This window comes from Gasterosteus aculeatus, chromosome 21, assembly GCF_964276395.1.
Source record: "Gasterosteus aculeatus chromosome 21, fGasAcu3.hap1.1, whole genome shotgun sequence".
In the NCBI taxonomy this organism is placed as follows: domain Eukaryota; kingdom Metazoa; phylum Chordata; class Actinopteri; order Perciformes; family Gasterosteidae; genus Gasterosteus; species Gasterosteus aculeatus.
Window position 1 is genome coordinate 6,468,777 of NC_135708.1, and position 16,946 is coordinate 6,485,722.

Below are 16,946 nucleotides of genomic sequence, written 5' to 3' on the forward strand. Positions count from 1 at the left end.
GGCTGAACCGACCCCCCCCCCCACCCCCTTGAGGGCAGGAAAGGAAGTCTGCCACAACCATCTGTGCCCCCGGCGTATGGACCACCACGAAGTTAAAAGGCTGTAGAGCCAGATACCACCAGGTGATCCGGGCGTTGGCATCCTTCATGCGGTGGAGCCACTGCAGCGGGGCGTGGTCCGAACAGAGGGTGAACTGGCGTCCCAGAAGGTAGTACCGCAGGGAGTCGACTGCCCACAGGATGGCCAGGCACTCTTTCTCGACCGTACTGTACCTGGCCTCTCCCTCCGACAGCTTCCGGCTGATGTAGAGGACCGGGCGGTCCACCACCTGCACCTGCTGGGACAAAACGGCCCCCAGCCCTCTGTTCAACGCATCAGTCTGCAAGACAAAGGGGAGAGAGAAGTCAGGTGTATGGAGCAGTGGTTCCCCACAGAGGGTTCATTAGGGTTAGGGTTAGTTTCACCCCCTCAACCGTCCACTGGCACCGCTCCGTCCACTGGACCGGATCTGAGGAACCTTTCCGGGTCAGGTTATTCAAGGGGCTGGTCAGCTTCGCAAAGCCCGGGATGGACCTTCGGTAGTAGCCCGCCAGCCCCAAAAACCACCTCACATCTTTTTTCGTCTTGGGCCGCGAGCAGGCTGCGATGGCTGCGGTCTTGTTCACCGGCGGGCGCACCCTCCCGCCGCCCAAGTGGTACCCCAGATACCGTACCTCCCTCCGTCCAACTGCACACTTCCCCAGATTGGCGGTGAGCCCGGCCTGCCTCAGGGACTCCAGCACCGCGCCCACCCGTCGCACATGCTCCGCCCACGTGATGCTGTGGATGATGACGTCATCCAGGTAGGCGGCAGCATATGCACCGTGCGGCTGCAGCACCGGTCCATTAGGCGCTGGAAAGGTGGCCAGGTCACCGAACAACCCAAAGGGAAGCGTGGTGAATTGGTATAATCCAAACGGAGGGGAGAAAGCAGACTTTTCCTTGGACTCTGGTGACAAGGGAATCTGGGCCTGTAGGGTGTCCTCACTGTCACGCCCGGGGACGTCTCAATGTGATGTACTATGAGATCCGTGCGACCTGGCAGAGGGGAGAACACATCATTAAATTGGTCTTGCAACCGGGCTATGTTCGCTTGCTGGGCTGCAGAGAGATGGGGGTCGGACGGGAGCCGGGTCGGATCGGTGGACTTTAGGACCTCTGGCCCCAGCTCCTCTCTCTCCGCTACTGCAGACACCAGGGACACGGACTCCACGTCCCTCCATGCTTTAAGGAGATTGAGGTAGTAGATCTGTGTTGCTCCCCCTCTGTCAGATCGCACCACCTCGTAGTCGACGTCCCCTACCCACCGTGTGACCACAAAGGGCCCTTGCCACTTGGCGAGTAGTTTTGAGCTAGAAGAAAGAAGTAATACAAGTACTTTTTCTCCCGGTGTGAATTGTCTCAGCTTGGCCCCTCCGTTGTACAGCCGTTGATGACGAGGATCTGGGCCTGGAGCAAATTCTCACGTGACAACTCACCCAGTGTGTGGAGTTTGGCTCGCAGGTCCAGGACGTACTGAATCTCGTTCTTACCGGGGCTCGGACCCTCCTCCCAGTGTTCCTCAAGCATGTCGAGCGCCCCCCATGGTCTCCTGCCAAACAGCAGCTCGAAGGGAGAAAATCCCGTGGAGGCCTGGGGAACCTCCCGGACTGCAAACAACAGAGGATCAAGCCATTTATCCAAATTACGTTCATCGTGGTGAATAAACTTACGAATCATGGATTTTAACGTCTTATTCAGCCATTCCACCAGGCCGCCAGTCTGGGGATGGTACCCACCGGTCCGAACAGACTTAACCCCCAGTAATTCGTACAGTTCCCGTAGGGTGCGTGACATGAACCAGGTGCCCTGGTCAGTCAGAATCTCTTTCGGGATTCCGGCTCGGGAGATGACCTGAAACAGCAAAGTCACTGCCTCGGGATATCGGGTTGCGTAATCCACCAGAACCAACACAAAGCGATACTCCGGTGAAATGGCCCGATGAGTTCCATACCTAAGCGTTCGAACGGCAGCTCCATTGACAGCAGCGGATGCAGCGGCGCCCAGCTGGCACTGTGGGCAGGAGGCGCACCAGCGGTGCACATCCGCCAAGATGCCTGGTCAGTAAAATCGGGCCACTATCCGATCCAGAGTTTTGTCGCTACCCATGTGGCCCGCCATCGGGTTATAGTGAGCCGCCTGGAAAACCATTTCCCGACGGCTTTTCGGTACCAACAATTGTGTATTTTCCTGACCTGTCTGTGTGTCGCGACTCACTCGGTATAGCCTGTCCCTAATCAGTGAAAAATGCGGGTATGCTAATGCGCCGTCGGGGCGCACCATTTGACCATCAATTCGCATCACTTGGTCGAAGGCAAAGCATAGAGTATCATCACGAGACTGCTCCAGTGGAAAATCAACCATGGAGCGTAACTCGCAGTGTCTCGCCGTCCGCAGTGTCGGAAAACCTCGCGTCACCACCGAGCGCCGCACACACCCCGCATGTCCCTACAGGACCCGAACACACCCCCGCGCACTGCCCCGCTAAATTATGAAACCCCAACCAGTCTGTCCCCAAGATCAGGGAGTGCGTCAGGCGGGAGCTAACCGCAACCCTTACTCTATGCTTTTTACCCCCAAACCTAATCTCTATCGGCACCACAGGGTAGTCGTTAATATCCCCATGCACACACTTAATACTCACCCAGGATGCCTCCACCAATGCCCCGGGTCGAACCAGCCTCTGGTGGATCATAGACTGCGTGCAGCCCGAATCCACCATCGCCTAATGTGTACCCCCCTGGATCCTTACCGGAACGCAGTACGTCGCTCCTGGATCGGGGGAGAGTGCTGGAGGTCCGGCAACCCGCACCGTTTGGCCCACGTCCATCAGCGGGCACTCCCGACGGTAGTGTCCGGGCTGCCCGCACCTCCAACAATCCTGCCCTGGCGGTTGAGGAGCCCTCCGTTGGTCGGGGAGAGTGCCGGTCAGGACGAGTGGATCAGTACCCCGTAGAAGGGGCTGGAGCCTGCGGGGTCTGCAGGGGCCGAGCCGCGACAGGCTGCGGGGACCTCCTTCGTTGCGCGGGGACGGGCTGCGTCGATGCGGTCGGCCGACCGCCCTCCCCCACCCCCACCGCCAGGTGGTCCTCAGCGAGGGTGACGGCGGCTTCCAGCGTCGCCGGCCGGTAGTACCGGACCCATGCCACGGCTGCGGGGGCAGACCATCCAGGAACTACTCCGCCACCACGTTCTCCACCACCGCCAGCGCCCCTCCCGCGTCCTCCGGCTGCAGCCACCTGTTAGCCGCGTCTCTGAGACCCTGGGCAAACCTGAACGGGCGGTCTCCCGGTCCCAGCCGCGCCTCTCGAAACCGCCTCCTATGGTCCTCGGGGGAGAGCCCCAGCAGGTCCATGATGGCCTTCTTCACGGTGGCATAGACGTGCCTGGGCCCGGGCGGCAGACCCAGGTCAGCTGTCTGTGCCTCCCCGGTCAGGAGCGGCAGCAGGCGGATCACCCACTCGTCAGCCGGCCACCCACACGCCCCTGCCATCACCTCGAACATCTCCAGGTAGGACTGCACCTCGTCCCCAGGAGTCATTTTGTGCACGACCCGCATACGCCGCGGGACCCGGCGCCGTCGGGGGCCACGGCTGGCCGGGCCGCTACTGCTCCAATACTTGGGTCTGCTGCCTGCAGCGCCCCCATGAAGTGCCAATTGGCCTCGGCTTGCTCGCGCTGCATCGCGCCGATTTCTCCCAGCATCCGCCCAAGTGCGACCGCCGGCTGCATCAGCCCCTCTCCGGGTTCGTTTGCGTCCATCCCTGGCCGGGCGCCTCTGTAGCCACTGTAGCTCTGGACCTACCACCGTCGGGTTCCTTCAAGGACGCAAGGACACACGTTGCCAGCAAATTGTCATTTATTTTGTCAAAGGGGAGAGAGCAGGATTGAGGCCACTCGTCGCGTTGTTCCGCTCGGCTTAGCTCAGCACAGCACAGCACTGCTCCGCTCTGATCTGATCTGATCAGCTCTGCTCCCGTCATCCCCTCTCCAGATCCTGTTCACTGTTTTTAACAGGGAGACAATAAAATCACAAATCACATCCACCTGCGCTCCTCACTCCCCTGAACCACTCCCCCGCTCTCCCCTGCAGCTGAGCTAACCACACCCCGCCACCACAGTGTCATTGCACATCCCCAGAGCTGGAATCTGCTGCCCAGGTCTGGTCAGTCTAGACTCCTAACTGGTAGCAGTGAAACCGACCCCGTCGGTTTCCCCCACAGGTGGTGAGCTCATTGGAATAAGAGAAGGTGTGTCACAAATGCCAAGGGTAACCCTGCCAAGAGCACCAGGCTCCAGACAACATAACCCCCAGGTTTACATGCACAGACCTCTCCATCCCAGTGATGGTCCCCATAGAGGCAATGTGCATCAACGTTGACAGTAATAGTAATGTCACCACCAAATCTAGTGTTGGAAGCGGTAGGCGTCAGCAAGGCCATGGCAGGAGGCGGGAGGAGGGTCCGGCTATAACCCCGAAGAGGAGCTTGATAACTGAAGGCTCTGGCCTCCATCCTACTTTTGAAGACTTTAGGAAACATAAGTAACACAGCTTTTATGGAATGTAGCTTTCTAGTATAGGGAATTATGGTATTATAAGCTCCTTAAGATACAATGGTGCCTGGAAAGTTAGAGCCTCATAAATTGCATTGTTGATCGAACAGGGAGCTAGTGCAGTAGAGCTTATACGGAAGTGATATCACCTTTTTATCTTAGTTCTTGTTAAAACCGGTGTTGCAGCATTGTGAATGAACTGGAGAGACCTAAGCAACTTATAAGATCAGCCTGATAACAAAAAATTGAACTAATCTAGTGAGAAGTAACAAATGCATGAAAACATTTATCTGAATCACCTTGATGCACTGTCAGATTTTTTATATATTCCGTAGGTGGATGGGGACTTGGTTGGTCACTCTTGGGGTGCTCTGTCCAAATGTATAAATGTTAGTTTCCATAGTCACATGTCTACAACCAGCACACCACATTTTAACTTTTTATCCAAAAGTAATGCATGAAGAATGATAATTCTGGAAAAATCGGTAAAACAGAAATATTTATTTACAACATTATGAAGCTTTCTGATGATGTCACACTCATATTAACATTTTGGATCGTTTGAGTTTATTATATCTCGACTAGTGATCGGAACAAAGCCAAACGAATCCAATAAAGGAAAGGATATCGTCGGAGAACCACAGCTGGCATATACTTTATATGTCTGTGCAGTAAAAAATAGCACTTTGGTTGTCAGGGATGCGGGGAAGGAAGGACTCAAACACAGACTGTGAGAAAACAAAAGACTTTAATAGTCAAAAGGCAAAAACGCACACAGGAACCAGAGCAAATAGGCAGGCAGGAACTAGGAACATCCAGAACATTCGACAATGACACGACACACTGCTTAAATACACTAAGGAGGTGCAGGTGATTGGACACACACAGGTGGAAACAATCAGACAATCACAGGGGATGACAGGACAAGGCAGGAAGTGAAGTTACCCAGGGAGACAAGAGGCAAAAAACTACAAAATAAGACAGGAAGTAAACCCACACCGTAACATTGGTGGGAGTTGAAAAAAAAAAGGACAGTCTGCATTATTTCTAAAGTAGGTACCAGATTCCAGAATTTTACCTACGCTCCTGAGTCCATGAAATCCAAATCTACCACTCCCCAAATCCCACTACGAACTAATAGGCATGGCAAAAATACACAGTATGAAAAAGAATTCCGTAAACACAAACACAGGTGTTTGAGGTGCAATGAAAAACAATGCTTGTTTGAGTAAGTAAGGATCCAAAGACACAAGATGTTGTATGCTGTATTGTTTCTAAAGTACTGTGAGGAAAGATTCATGGTTGTGATTTTAGGATGTAAAAATACAAACTGAACTGATTTTCTGACCTCTGCTTGACCAGCTGCTCAAAATACAGAAACTTTTCAAAACACACATTTTCTGAAAAATTAGTTAACCAGCTCATGAATTTGGCGTAACTGGATGATGCAACTGTACATAACACAAAAAAAGGGATCCTACAATGTGCAGTTGCTTCCTTTCTTATGTTGCATTCCCAGCATCAGGTATTCAGAAAAACACAAAAGCCACAGAATGTTTTATATTTTAGATTCTTCAAAGTTGCCACCTTTTCCTTAGACAGCTTTGCACAATCTGGGCATTCTTCAGCTTCATGAGGTATTACCCTGGAATGGGTTCCAACAGTCTTAAATCGGTTCCCGGAGGTGCTAAGCACTTGTTGGTAGTTTTGCCTTTACTCTGCAGTTCAACTCATCCCAGACCAGGGGTGGGCAAACTTTTTGACCCGCGGCCACAATAGGTTCTAAAACTTGACAGAGTGTCCAGGTCAGGAACAGATGGATGAATTTCACGAACATGAACAATACAAAAATATGTCATGACTGATCAAACATCTGAGGCCTGCCCCCAAACCAATTACCTTACTTGAACTTTATTATTTACATTAAAGGATTGTTAAAAAAAACTATTTACACCAGCCAGTGAAAGAATGCAAAAGATTTGACAGTTGCTACAATTTACTTGAAGAACTATCAAACCTTTCAAATGTAAATGACCATTGTAAATATCCAAATCAAGACCGCATAAAATGTATATGTACATTCACCAAATATTCAGCTCTTATAAGTGTAAAGCTCATTTTGTATGAAAACAACTGCAACTCATTCATTTTTGGTTTCATGACCAGTTTTTCTCCCGTGTGTCTGCCCTCCGGGTTTTCCTACACTTTATTGTGCCGCTACATCCTTCACTTGCACTGAGCAGTTGCATCAAAAGCCTCCACCTGTCACGTGCGTTCGCGCATCTTTGTTGCTTAGTAACGGCCGTACGGTGGCCGAGGCTGTTTAACACTGTCATCTCAAGATGAAGGCATGTGAAGTGGTTGAAATTTGTGTGTCTCACGGTCAATGCGTGAGGCTTCATAACCCTGAATGATTTTAGATGTGCATTGAGAGACTACTGTAACGGACTGTCTCATCCAGCCGAAGATACACTGGCTACCATGGCCTGAAAACGGAGCAGGCAGGTCTACATGGATCTCTGCTGGCCGACAGTTAAACGGGTCATCATCTCTGCGCACATCGGTCTCTGAAGGGCTTTAGCCTGCTAAACTATGGAAGTGCACAATCAACCTTGACGAAGCGTCGCGGTCAATGCACCAATGTAACCGATCGCTCTAGGTTTGTCAATGATGTAATCATGACACATTAATAACCGCCGTTACACTACAACAAAAAATATAGAGAGATATATAGAATGGGTCCTTGCTAATGTCAAGCCCTGGTTTGAGTAACTTTCCATCGAAGTGCTACTAAAATTGTTAGTATTTTATTTTTTTATCTTTGGACAAGTTTGGCAGGCCAGATTAAAAAGCCCAACGGGGCCGTACTTTGCTCACGTCTGTCCCATACCCTCTCAATGGGATTGGAATGGTACTGTATACTTGACGCCTACAAACATTTCTTGAGGACTTGAAATAATGTGTCATTGAGTATGGACGAGCTCATGCTGGGGCCCAGTCTGTGGCTATTATGGCTTGGAACTGATTCCCATCTGCCATCCCTGTGCGCACAGCGGTCGTGTAGCACGCACAGCACAGCTTAAGCACAGCTTTGTGTGGCTGTGTGTGGGCATGTTTTTTGATTGTGTGCTGCTGGGACCAGTAATTGAACTTATTTATTGGATGTCAGTTTGACAAGGATTAGATGTCAAACTCTAAGCTGCAAAGTATTTTTCGAAGTTCACTGCTTCTTTAGTGCTTTGTGCCAAGGGAGTAATCAGTTTTGAAACCAGTATGCAAATTGAATTCGCCCTGTGAATAAATGCGCGTGCTCTTTGATTTCCTTTTTCTTCTTCAATGATTTAATATCTTGGTATCTCCACTCTGTATTGCTGCCTTTACCTGTTTGCATAAAAATCCCTTGATGCAGGATTGTTAGTGACAGAGCCAACCCACCACCTGATCCAATAAAACAATTTTAATTACAGGATAAAATGCAGTTTTTGATTGATCAAATCCATGTTTTTTAAGTTGAGTTGTATCGATATGCTGTGCTCGGGGTAATCCGGGGTTTCCGCCACACATGGCGTTTTGCATTGAGGCCAAAAGGTGCAATTTTGGTCTCATCTGACCAGATCATCTTCCACGTTTGCTGCATCTCTCACATAAGAGAAGGTGTGTCACAAATGCCAAGGGTAACCCTGCCAAGAGCACCAGGCTCCAGACAACATAACCCCCAGGTTTACATGCACAGACCTCTCCATCCCAGTGATGGTCCCCATAGAGGCAATGTGCATCAACGTTGACAGTAATAGTAATGTCACCACCAAATCTAGTGTTGGAAGCGGTAGGCGTCAGCAAGGCCATGGCAGGAGGCGGGAGGAGGGTCCGGCTATAACCCCGAAGAGGAGCTTGATAACTGAAGGCTCTGGCCTCCATCCTACTTTTGAAGACTTTAGGAAACATAAGTAACACAGCTTTTATGGAATGTAGCTTTCTAGTATAGGGAATTATGGTATTATAAGCTCCTTAAGATACAATGGTGCCTGGAAAGTTAGAGCCTCATAAATTGCATTGTTGATCGAACAGGGAGCTAGTGCAGTAGAGCTTATACGGAAGTGATATCACCTTTTTATCTTAGTTCTTGTTAAAACCGGTGTTGCAGCATTGTGAATGAACTGGAGAGACCTAAGCAACTTATAAGATCAGCCTGATAACAAAAAATTGAACTATGGCTTGTGGCAAACTCCAAACGGGGTTTACTTTCAGCTTTATTATTGGCACTCGTCCATTAAGGCCAGAATAGTGGTGCACATGGCTAATAGTTGTCCTGTGGACAGATTGTCCCACCTCAGCTGTGGATCTTTGCAGCTCCTGTAGTTACCATGGGCCTCTTGGTTACTTCTCTGATTCGTTTTCTCCTTGTCCGGCTTAGCAGTTTGGGTGGTGGTGGGAAGTAGAGGAGCGTGCCTTTTGCGGTATAAACCATAAAATGTGTTATAATGACTATACTGTTGTGTCTCGGGTGTAATGGTTCACTGAAGACACCAAGGCGAATGGACGTTGCGGCATGAATCCTTTTATTCATAAGCAGGACCAACAGTTATCAAACAACCCCCCCATCAGTATGGTGTAACGTTACTCACAGACAATAAAACACCGGAACTCTTCTAGCTACTGTAGAGTAGAGAGCATTTAGTGCACACCAGGATACGGCCATGATTCTGAAACTGTGTAATCAATAAAGTAATGAGAATATTAAACCACTAATTTTGAAACTGTAATCAATGGAATAATACCAATGTACAGCTAAGATTGTTTTCAATGTAATGTGATCAGCCAAAATCCATGCATATGACACTGAAATTGACAGAGACATTCAAAATCCAAGTTACATTGAACTCACCAGGAGACCACTCCCAGCGGCGTGGAAACTAACTTGCATGCCTTTACTGATCTGTATAAATACCTGTAGGCACCCATTGTTCTAAGAGTTCGTTGGTAGAAGCAAGAGAGTGATTATGTTATGTGTACATGAAGAAGCTTTAGGTCAAAGATGTGATAATTGAATGTGTTGCTCAGTGAGGGCCAGATGAAGCCAGGAGAGAAAGTCATAAAATTCTTGAAGGCAGAAAGGAATGTGAAGAAGACAACATGGGAGGAGCTACGGTTGAAGATTGGGCCAATCTGTAAAACATGAGGTCCTATGACCAATTTAAAAATAATCAGAAGAATAAGAAGAAGAAGAATTTCAAATTGTGTAGCTGTTAACTGCCTTGACAAGCTACTGCAGATGTAAGAACACAAATGCAGTTCACTTACCAAATGCTATTTTCTATTTACAGACAAAGTTCAACCTGGAGTTTTACTTGATATTATGATCTGCTAGCTAGTTTTTGACAAGTCATGCTGCCCCTCTGACCTATCACGGGGCACGTTGATGCTACGCCATATTTTAATGCTCATGTACTGATGTGGCTACCTCTGTGCTAGTGGCACGTTAAAGAAAACGCCTGTAACTGGTTGTATATGGACCCAAATACAAAAGACAATAATAATGGAGCCCGGTCCTTTTACCTGGGCTACTGTGGTGCTGGATTCCCCCCGGATTGGTATGTATGATGCGCTGCTCTGCCAGCCTTAATCACCCCTGCCTTCATCTTGGTTTGCAGACATAATCCACCGACACGTTATGAGTGTTATGGATCTTAGTTTTATTTCTTACATATAATGTTTTGTTCACAATGGAACCAACTCTCGTGCCGCGACAGCGGTGAAAACCCTTTCGCTCTCCGGGTCCAACACCTGATGTCAATTGTTACACAATCAATTCTATAAGTGTGCACAGGACCCAAGAACAGCGCCACCCAGTGTACAGAATAAAATAAAGACATTTGATGTGAACATTTGGCTCCTACAGACCAGAAGATTCTGAGATCTTTGCCTTTTATTACAAACCTTTCTAGAACAGAAGGTTAATCAGTCAGAAGACTGGTAGGTTTACCGGGAGTCAGGCAAGGTGGGTTGAGCATGGAAAACAATCTGGCGGTGTGTGTCTGGGAGGCAGGATTTTATATAGTAGCTTGAAAAATTATCAGAGGCATCCATCCATCTTCAACCGCTTATCCGGGGTCGCGGGGGCTCCGGCAGGGGACCCCAAATTTCCCTTTCCCGGGCCACATCTACCAGCTCTGACTGGGGGATCCCAGGGCGTTCCCAGGCTGGTTTGGCGATATAATCTGTCCACCTAGTCCTGGGTCTTCCTCGGGGCCTCTTCCCAGCTGGCCGTGCCAGGAAGACCTCCCAGGTAACCCTAACCCCGCTGCTCCGATTCTCCAGCCAAACTCACACTCCATCTCCCCTTCACTCGTGAACAAGACCTCGAGGTACTCCTTCACCTGGGGTAAGGTCACATTACTTAGCCGGAGTAGGCAAATCCATTGGTTTCCTGCTGTGAACCATCACCTCAGGTTTAGAGGTGCTAATCCTCATCCCAAACGCTTCACACTCTGCTGCGAACCGCTCCATTGAGAGTTGGAGGTCACAGACAGAAGATGCCACCAGGACCACATCATCTGCAAAAAGCAGTGCAGAGACTATATCTCTGCACTGGCCTGGGAACGCCTTGGGATCCCCCAGTCAGAGCTGGTAGATGTGGCCCGGAAAAGGGAAGTTTGGGGTCCCCTGCTCGAGCTGTTGCCCCCGCGACCCGACCCCGGATAAGCGGTTGAAAATGCATGGATGATGGATGATGACAGTTAAAGTAAACAGTAACACAACTAGCCGTATTTCTGATTCTACCATTAAGAGTCTCATAACATTTTCCCTATGAATCCTTTCCCCTAAACTATTTGAACTATTTCCTGTTTTCTCAGCAGGCTAGAAGACGACAATACCAGACATTAGCGTCTCTCTCCTTCTTTTCCATACGCTTGGGTGCATTCAACTCTGCCAGTGTTCTTTTTTCAAGTCATTAAACCCTATTTATTTTTGTTTTCTTCCCACAGCTCCAGCCTATATGGCCTTTCTGTGAGGGGCATCGCTCCGTTCTACAGCTGATTTCCATGTTGTTTTGTAATGAGGGGATGTTTGGAGACAGTTATGTTTCGCTAACAGGCCCAGCAGTAACAAGCACTATGCTAATCGCGGTCATAATGAAAGCATATCTCCAGGCCCCGATTTCAGTCGGGAAAATAAATGCCTTCATTTAACTCCGCATGGGGTGTCCTGTCACTAGGAAAATGCGTTTTTTAAATACACTAGCGGTGAGCACAGCTTGACTTCTCTACACAATGGGAAAAACAATTTGTTGTCACAATACCCGCCTACAATACACACCGGCAAGGAAAAGTGGATTTCCCACAAGGAAACCCCTTTGCAGACACAACGCAGGTGGCTTCTTGTAATTTGTTAGGTCACAATCGCCGCGTAACCTTGCAGGTTCGCCAGATTCGCTCGTGTGATTTTTTGCAGACGACAGCACATCTTACCTCAAATGCTCAAGCAATCATCTCATTGTGCATGTTGTGTGTAAAGTAGAAGACACAGATGAAGGGGAGACGAAGATTCATAGTGTGAGTGTTTGATACAGATCTGATCGTCTTTCCAGAAGGATAAACAGGATGAATGGCTGGAACAGTGAGGAGCCCAAGTTAAATGTGCGTGTGTTCGTGTACATGTCTGCAGATATCTGGGAGTGACTCTCCAGATAAGTCTTATTCCGCTTGGGTAAGTTTTAATTAATTGAAAGTAATAATTAATTAATGGAAGGAAGAGAACACAACAAGTATGTGTGTCTGTGTGCATATATAACGACAGAAGTGTATTTTTCATTCCTTTTTTTGGTATACAGCCAGGCGTGCGTGTTGATAACCAGGCATTGTTCTGCTGTTCATTAATTATACTGTAATCTTATATCCTCATACTTATTATTTCTACATGGACATTAATGAAATATGTGCATTCTATTCATAAATATTTTATATAAAATGCAATCTATTATTTATCTTTCATTTGTTTTATTTTCTCTGAACAGTCCATGTAACGTTGTGTATTCTCTGGGGTCCTGGGTGGATGAAAGTGCGGCACGAGTGTGGCATTCTGACAGCTTTATTCAACAGAGTTGCAGCAGTGTTTTTTCTCCCGGCGTCCAGATCCCTCCCCGCAAAGCCGTTTTTGAAGCCTCTCGCCACTACGCTTCTATGTACAAGAAGACACACAATTCATGACATTGCCTGCATTGCCTTTTCAACTTAGGTAAGTGTGCGTTCGTATACAGGGCCCGGTCAAAAACTGTTTGTGCCCCTTCCATCTAACAGGAGGCTGAGGTCCATCAGGACCAAGACCTCTCGTCATATAAACAATGTCTTCCCGTCGGCAGTCAAGCTCATCAACAGAGCCCGGGTCCCCCACTGACTGACTCTGACTTCCCGTTTTCCACCGGTCACTACCTTCACACCCCACATGCACATACACTTGTCACTTTCACATACGCTCACCACACAGTTGTGCAGAGTAAAACCCCAACTTTTTAGGCCACACACCCCCTTCTACATCCTGACCTCGTTCATGCACCCCCAATAAAAAGAAGAAACAGAGCCTATTTATAGCTGCAATAAAATTGGACCAATGGAAGAAATTTGCTCATTCGTGTTATTGTTATTGTGACGACTCGAAGAGACTGAAGATTAACTTCCTGTTTTATTTTTGTAACCACGGCACTTCCTGTATCTAGTTTCCCCCCACAGCTGAGTTTAGTTTGTAATCACCCCCACCTGTATTTAAGCCTCAGTTCCCCACTTGTCTGTGTCAGGTTATCTTTTGTCGTTCCTAGAGGTACATGTTTGTTGTTAAATTCCCAGTGCTGTTTTTGTAATCTTGTTTCTACTTTGTTGCCAGGCTCTCTTCCTTTTTGTTTTCTACAAGAGCGTGAGGATTCCGCCTTTGCCTGTGCCCCCTTTGTTTTGCATTAGTTTACTCTCCTAGTAAAAGATTCCAAACCTTGAAAGAATTTTCTGTTGCCTTATTGCTCTGCACCTGAGTCGAAGTCCTGACCCCTCACAGCATAACCTGACCATGACAGACTCAGCAGAGCCACTTCAAGCCGTGATCCAGAACCAGGGCCAACGGCTCCACCACCACGAGCACCTACTAAACTCCCTCGCCGCCTCCATGCAGGAGCTTCATGCCAATCAGGGGCGTTTCCAGTCATCCCTGGAGGACATGATCAGCTCACTCTCACACCAGGCACAAGGAGTGGTAGGGGCTGCTGACCCAGAGCGAACCGACGCCTCGGGCCCACCTTCACGGGAGGGGCCGACCACTGAGACGCGCTTTCCCGTCCACGAGCCCAGAGGGATCCAGATCGAGAGGTACGATGGAAACCCAGGCACCTGCCGCTCTTTTCTGACAAATTGCTTGCTACTGTTTGAACTTAATCCTTCATGCTACGTCACGGAGAGGGCAAGGGTGGCGTCGGTCATTACCCACCTGACCGGCCGAGCTCGGGAATGGGCCACGGCCGAATGGACTAAACAGTCACCGGTCTGCCAGTCCTATGCAGATTTTTCTTCAGCCCTTACAAGGGTTTTTGACCATGGAACCCCCGGCCGCAAGAGCTCAAGGGCTCTTCTTAGTCTTCGACAGGGCAAGACAAGAGTACTGGACTATGCTATTGAGTTTCGCACTTTAGCAGCAGAGAGCAGATGGAACAACCACGCGCTTGCCGACGTCTTCCACCATGGCCTAGCGGACAACATCAAGGATCAGCTAGCCCCTCTGGACCTCCCAGAGGACCTGGACTCCCTTGTGGACCTGGCGGTACGGTTGGATAATAGACTCATGGAGAGAAGCAAGGAACGCTCCTCTAACGTTGTCCGTCCCCCTGCCCAAGGAGAACACCACCCCGAGGTTACAGCATCCCGAGGCGGTGCGCCAGCGCATGCTCTCTCTGTGGAGCCGATGCAGGTGGGACACACTCGTCTGTCTCCGGGCGAGCGACAGCGCCGGTTCAAAGAGGGGAGCTGCTTTTACTGCGGACAACCTGGCCACATCCTGGCCCATTGCCCAGTAAAAGACAGGGCTCATCAGTAGACCGGAGGTTACTGGTGAGCCTCGCCACGTCCGAACCTCCTGGATCCAGACCTCTTACCCGTGCCCGGGTGTCCACCGCGACCCAGTCAGTAAGTCTGTCGGCCTTCATAGACTCTGGGGCTGACGCTAGCTTTATGGACCACAGTTTGGCAAAGGAACTAGGGCTGACTACAGAGCCCCTTCCTCACCCTCTGGTGGCGAACGCGCTGGATGGGAGACTACTGTTCCGGGTTACTCACCGCACCCAGCCTGTGGGCCTTCTACTATCAGGTAATCACTCTGAACAAATATCATTCCACCTCATCCATTCACCGCAAGCTGTCCTGATTCTGGGTAATCCTTGGTTAAAGGAACACAACCCCCATATTGACTGGTCGTCTGGGTTAATTTTGGGTTGGGGAAATCAATGCCATGCCACCTGCCTAACCTCTGCTGCAGCCTCTCCGAAACCTATTAACATTGTTTCAGAGTTTCCCGACCTTACTTCTGTTCCCCCCGCCTACGAGGACTTAAAGGAGGTCTTCAACAAGGCTCGCGCTACTTCCCTGCCACCGCACCGTCCCTATGATTGTGGTATTGACCTCCTACCAGGCACTTCACCTCCGAGAGGCCGTCTCTACTCCCTGTCTGCACCGGAGCAAGAGGCCATGGAGACCTACATCCAGAGCTCCTTGGCTGCCGGCATCATCCGGCCGTCGTCCTCTCCAGCTGGAGCTGGATTCTTTTTCGTTGAGAAGAAGGACAAATCCCTACGCCCCTGTATAGATTACAGGGGTCTTAACGAAATAACCACCAAAAACAGGTACCCCCTCCCTTTAATTTCCTCTGCTTTTGAGCTGTTACAAGGCGCAACCATATTCAGCAAACTCGACCTCAGGAATGCATACCACCTTGTGCGTATTAGGCAAGGGGACGAATGGAAGACTGCATTCAACACGACCAGCGGACACTACGAGTACCTGGTCATGCCTTTTGGTCTGACTAATGCCCCTGCGGTGTTCCAGGCCTTAGTGAACGATGTACTCCGGGACTTGCTAAACAGATTTGTGTTTGTCTACCTGGATGATATTCTGATCTTTTCCAGGTCAGAGCTGGAGCATACTCAACATGTCCGCCAGGTTCTCCAAAGACTGCTCGAGAATCAGCTCTTTGTCAAGGCAGAAAAGTGTGTATTTCATGCCCCAGAGGTGTCATTCCTGGGTTTTATTGTGTCGTCAGGAAGTGTGCGGATGGACCCTGCAAAGGTTAGTGCTGTAGCAGAGTGGCCCCAGCCCGGAACCCGCAAGCAACTGCAGAGATTCCTGGGGTTTGCTAACTTTTATAGACGTTTCATCCGGAATTATAGCTCCATAGCCGCCCCTCTCCATGCTCTCACGTCCACGGCTACTAGCTTTCAGTGGACCCCGGCCACAGAACAGGCCTTCCAGGGCCTGAAGAAGCTATTCTGTTCCGCCCCAATCCTGACTCATGCTGACCCCAAGCTTCAATTCATTGTCGAAGTCGATGCCTCTGATCTTGGGGTGGGAGCAGTACTGTCCCAACGCTCTGCGGTCGACAATAAGGTTCATCCATGTGCGTTCTTTTCCAGGAAATTGTCGCCCGCAGAGAGAAACTATGATGTGGGCAACCGAGAACTACTAGCAATCAAGCTGGCCCTAGAGGAGTGGAGGCACTGGCTCGAGGGGACAGAACATCCGTTTTTGGTCTGGACCGACCACAGGAACCTGGAGTACATCAGATCAGCTAAGCGACTCAACTCCTGACAAGCCAGGTGGGCCTTATTCTTTACCCGTTTCAACTTCTCTCTTTCTTACCGTCCAGGATCTAAGAACACAAAGCCGGATGCCCTTTCAAGACTATTCGACCCGGATGCTCCATTGGCTGCACCTTCCACCATCTTGCCCCCTTTTTGCACAGTTGGGGCAGTGACATGGGGAGTCGAGGAAGAGGTTAAGGGAGCTCTCAAGAGGGTAAGAGTCCCCAAGGGTTGCCCACCTAACCGCCTATTTGTTCCCAAGTCCCTGCGGTCCCGGGTCATTCACTGGGGACATACCTCTCAACTTACCTGCCACCCGGGCAGCGGCCGAACCCTGAGCTTTCTTCAACAACGGTTCTGGTGGCCTGCCATGATGAAGGAGGTGAGGGAGTATGTTGCTGCATGCCCTGTCTGCTCCCAGAGCAAACCCTCACGTCGTCCACCAGCTGGCTTACTCCGGCCTCTCCCCACCCCCCGGCGGCCATGG